General features: G+C 44.4%; 1 non-coding gene across 1 annotated transcript; it reads left to right on the top strand.

Annotated features, from left to right (window-relative positions):
• The first annotated feature begins 3,210 nt into the window (after nt 1-3,210).
• On the top strand, nt 3,211-3,285 carry Trnat-ugu. The gene has a single exon. It is a non-coding gene; the product is annotated as a tRNA-Thr (tRNA).
• Nucleotides 3,286-5,377: the final 2,092 nt, after the last annotated feature.

Raw genomic sequence — 5,377 nt, forward strand, 5'->3', positions numbered from 1 at the left:
GCTTCTCTACCCTGTGCAAGCTTCTTCATCTCCCAGTACCTATTGCAACCTACATCCTCCTGAATCTGCTTAGTGTATTCAACTCTGGGTCTCCCTCTACGATTTTTACCCTCCACGCTGCCCTCCAATACTAAATTGGTGATCCCTTGATGCCTCAGAACATGTCCTACCAACCGGTCCCTTCTTTTAGTCAAGTTGTGCCACAAATTTCTCTTCTTCCCAATATCTTTTCATTAGTTATGTGATCTACCCATCTAATCTTCAGCATTCTTCTGTAGCACCACATATCGAAAGCTTCTATTCTCTTCTTGTCTAAACTATTTATCGTCCATTTTCACTTCCATACATGGCCAACTCCATACAAATAGTTTCAGAAACGCCTTCCTGACTCTTAAATCTCTACTCGATGTTAAATTTGTCTTCTACAGAAACGCTTTACTTGCCATTGCCAGTCTACATTTTATATCCTCTCTACTTTGAGCATCATCAGTTATTTTGTTTTCCAAATGGTAAAACGTATCTACTACTTTAAGTATCTCATTTCCTAATCTAATTCCCTCAGCATCATCCGACATAATTCGACTACATTCCATTATCCTCATTTTGCTTTTGTTGATGTTCAACTTATATCCTCCTTTCAAGACACTGTCCATTCCGTTCAAAACTCTTCCAGGTCTTTTGCTGTCGCTGATAGAATTACAATGTCATCGGCGAACCTCAAAGTTTTTATTTCTTCTCCATGGATTTTAATTCCTACTCCGAATTTTTCTTTTGTTTCCTTTACTGCTTGCTTAATATACAGATTGAATAACATTGGGGATAAGCTACAAACCTGTCTCACTCCCTTCGCAACGATTGCTTCCCTCTCATGCCCCTCGACTCTTATAACTGCCATCTGGTTTCTGTACAAATTGTAAATAGCCTTTTGCTCCACCGCCGTAGAGTTCGCTACGGAAAACCGAATTGCTATTCCATCCAGACCTAGTGACTTATTTGGCTTGCTCTGAGCACTATGCGACTTAACTTCTGAGGTCATCAGTCGCCTAGAACTTAGAACTAATTAAACCTAACTAACCTAAGGACATCACACACATCCATGCCCGAGGCAGGATACGAACCTGCGACCGCACGGCCACAACGGCCGGCTGACTTATTTGTTTTCAACTCTCTACTCCAGGGATGCCCATTACTATGTCGTCTCTATGGTAGTCTGTTCGATGGTCAAACGACGGTATGTTTGTACAATCCTCCTTCGTGAACGATTTCTTGAATGTGAAATTTAAAACCTCGGCTTTTGTTTTGCTATCTTCAGCTGCCACACCAGACTGGTCAACAAGTGGTTGGATGGAAGCCTTATACCCCCATTGCGATTTTACATAGGACCAGAATTTTCTCGGGTTCTCTGCCAGGTCTTTTGCTAAGGTATGACGGTGGTAGTGGTTGTATGCTTCGCGCACAGATCTTTTAACAGACGCACAAATCTCTACTAACCTTTCCTTGTCATATGCGTGTTCTCTTATGAACCGAGAGTGCAACAGCCTCTGCTTCCTCAGCATTTTCCGAAACTCGTTTTTAAACCATGGTGGGTCTTTTCGGTCCTTGCTGGCCGGGGTGGCCTAGCGGTTCTAGGCGCTTCAGTCCGGAACCGCGCGACTGCTGCGGTCGTAGGTTCGAATCCTGCCTCGGGCATCGATGTGTGTGATGTCCTTAGGTTAGTTAGGTTTAAGTAGTTCTAAGTTCTAGAGGACTGATGACCTCAGATGTTAAGTCCCATAGTGCTCAGAGCCATTTGAACCTTTTTTTTCGGTCCTGAAACCACTTACTTGGCACATACATAATTCTCCAGACCACGATTTACAACATGCTTAAACTTTGTCCATAATTACTGAAACTAAGTGATGGCAGTTCACTGTCTATGTGAGATGCTAACAACTGTTTATCTCCTCTTTCTAAAAGAAACACTCTCCTAGCCTTCTTAACTGATTTATGAACTTTCATAACCATAGTTGCTATGATGACATCATGATCGCTAATCCCCGATTCTATACTGATGTTGTCGACAAGGTCCGGCCTATTTGTAGCTGCAAGGCCTAAGATATTTCCATTTTCAGATAAGGTGATCAAAAGTATTTCGCATGACTGTCTGCCTGTACCCCTGCAGTGAATCCATAGATATCCCAGCCTATACTTGCTAGGATAGGGTCGCCTCCAACTAGTAATGCATATCTGGATATTTACGCGCTACTGATCATTCTTTTAATTACTCTTGAACTGTCACAGCAGAATGGGTGGCCGGTAAAAACAGACAATTAACGTTTGCTGTTAATAACACGGACTTGTTTCAAAAACAAACAGCACCATCCTTCCAGTATACAGAAGGCCTTCATTTAACAAGAATATCTTTATGATTATAATGTGTTGGTCAGACGGGACGTCCAGCTGCCTGGAGATATGAGGAAAATAGATGCTCCTCGGTGTATAATGCTAGTCGAGAAGGGCTCTCAAATACCACAGCATAAATCTTGGATGCAGCCGTCCCTTAACCGTCACCTCCTTTCCTTCGTGTAGATAAGGAATGTACGAAGACAGTAACTTGTTCTCGAAAGAACAGTTACTGTTGATGACCGTGCAGCTTTTCCCTGGAATAAATGATGACTAACTGACAACCTCAGCTGCCGACAGTTGTTGTTGATATACCTCGATGTGTTGGGAATGTGAGTCTCACGGGAAGCGTGCAAGGGATAAGTCGCTGCAGTCGCGCTGTTCATCTGTGTCCTTGGTGGCTCAGATGGATAGAGCGTCTGCCATGTAAGCAGGAGATCCCGGTTTCGAGTCCTGGTCGGGGCACACATTTTCGGCTGTCCACATCGAGGTATATCAACAACACCTGTCGGCAGCTGAGGTTGTCAGTTAGTCATCATTTATTCCAGGGAAAAGCTGCACGGTCATCAACAGTAACTGTTCTTTCGAGAACAAGTTACTGTCTTCGTATATATAGTTAACGGCTACCCAGCCATTGACCTTCGTCTGTGCGAATGCGCACAGGTTGCCCAAACTCTTACAGGAATCGCCAAAGCGTGCGCGAGTAATGAGTGGGTGGGCAAATGTCTATAAGGTACAATACATATGTAGAATTGTGGACAGTCGGGAAGGTGAGTCTCACGAGAAGCGTGCAAGGGATAAGTCCCTGCAGTCGCGCTGTTCATCTGTGTCCTCGGTGGCTCAGATGGATAGAGCGTCTGCCATGTAAGCAGGAGATCCCGGGTTCGAGTCCCGACCGGGACACACATTTTCGGCTATCCACATCGAGGTATATCAACAACACGTGTCGGCAGCTAAGGTTGTCGATAAGGAATGTCTTACCTATAGAGAATCTCTCCCGTCACAATGACCATTGCAGCAGCGGGCTTTTTGTGTTACTGCAGATGTTTCAGATAAAACATGCTGTGTGAATACCCTGGGCCAGGTGGGACGGTTACTGACAAGAAACAGTTGAATTTTAACTTGATTTAGCTATATTCTTCAGTACCTAAGGTCAGTAGCTGGTGGTCTTGCAGTTAGCGTTACTGACTCTCGACCACAGATCCCCGGATTAGGTTCTCGGACGGGACGCATATCTTCTCCACTTAGGACTGGGCGTGTATGTTGTCCTCACCATCACTGACACGCAAGCTGCCTAAGTGGAGTCAAGTATAAAGTCTTGCACCAGGCGGCGAAATACCCAAATGGGGTTCCCAACCAGTAATACCATATGCACGTTTCATTTCAGCACGTATGAAAGTTGAGTACCTGGTAAATGAGAAAGAAAGACAATCGTTCGTAATTCAGATGATCTCGGAAAAAAACCACAGTAAGAGAGACTGGGAGTTGTTATCTAGCCATGAGAGTGCTAAGGATTAGTTGCAAGTGGCGACGTACACCTTACTACTTACCAACGTGCCAATCGCAAATGTGAGCGGCAAGTCGTAGCACTGATCCTACTTGTGTGTGGTTTCCATTCTGGTCTATGCCACATCTCTCGATGCGACGTAATTTATTGTAAGCGTGGACTCTGCAAGTTTGACTCCAGCGTAATGGAAGCGAGTGCAAGCTGTTATCTAACATGGTGGCAGACTGCTGCGCCAATGTACACATTTCGATGAAACGAGTGACTGAATTCCGCGAGTGAGCCGAGTGTTGCGGAGTGCGGTGTCTCCAGCAGTTCTATATCCTGAGTATTGTGCCTCCGCGGCTAAAAGCATAGTCCCCATTGCCAACCTTACAGGGTGGCTGCATTCCAATACCCTTATTGTGTCTTTATGGCGAGTACGAGGACTTTTTTAGCTCTAAGGTTGCCCTTTCCACGTGGCACAAACACTCAGATATGGAGATTAGCGTCTCCTTTCGCGACCCAGTGGGCTACTCACAAAATGAGAACACATACGACTTTTCCTAATTCCCACTGCCATTTCAGAATTTTCAATAAAGTGATTTATTGTAACCGCATAGTGCTTCTGACGCCACTGCCTGATAGTCCAATCCTTCCAAAATACATTGGTAGTTTCAGAACTTCAAGTATAACTGATTTTCTGGTAGAAATTTGCATATGAAATTAATATACTTGTTTACTAACCACGAAATCAACTCATGACTGCGGTCGTTCGATCTGTAAATTCACCAGCTGTCAGAATCTCTGATCTAAATTTAATTATCTGGATTTATAAAGGCACTTTCTTTGTTTAGGCTAGATGAAGCTGTTATTTCGACCTTGCCAACGTGAGTGTGAATCGCCCTTGGAAAGTATGATGGACAACACGACGGTGCGGATGGGCGCCCAGCGCATGTTACTGGTCTGCTGAGACGCACAGAAACGGCGCTAGGCAAAGGGACCTGACAGATTGAGGACGCAACAGAATATGGTGCCTTGCAGATCTGAAGGAAACTAAACAGCACTCAGCGCTACACAGCAATAAGTTTAGAGTGCAACATTCATGTCGGGCGCCTATCTTCTAGTGTGTGAAAAGAGTGCACCACACAAGTTCAAAGAAAATTGCTACCACATTGGAATAATTCAGTTGGTGGGATATAGAATCTTCACGTTTGGATGCAATACTCCATCGGTCTATGCAGTGTGTTAAGAATTTCTTTCAAACACTTCCTGGCCAACTAGTGACACTTGAGAAGAAAGCACAGTGTGCTGCTCCAGTCCTTCAACTGTATCAACAGAACTTTTGAGGTGCCCCAGACAGAATAATTCAGAGGATTTATTTTGCTCTACCTCTCCTGTGTGGTGTATTTACTGTTGCTGAGTCGGCCATAGTGCCAATTTAATCTCCACTGCAGGGGCAGTTTTTGTACATATGCTATCGACTGTACTTGTCACACTTATTATACAAAT

Source organism: Schistocerca piceifrons, chromosome X (assembly GCF_021461385.2).
Source record: "Schistocerca piceifrons isolate TAMUIC-IGC-003096 chromosome X, iqSchPice1.1, whole genome shotgun sequence".
Classification (NCBI taxonomy): domain Eukaryota; kingdom Metazoa; phylum Arthropoda; class Insecta; order Orthoptera; family Acrididae; genus Schistocerca; species Schistocerca piceifrons.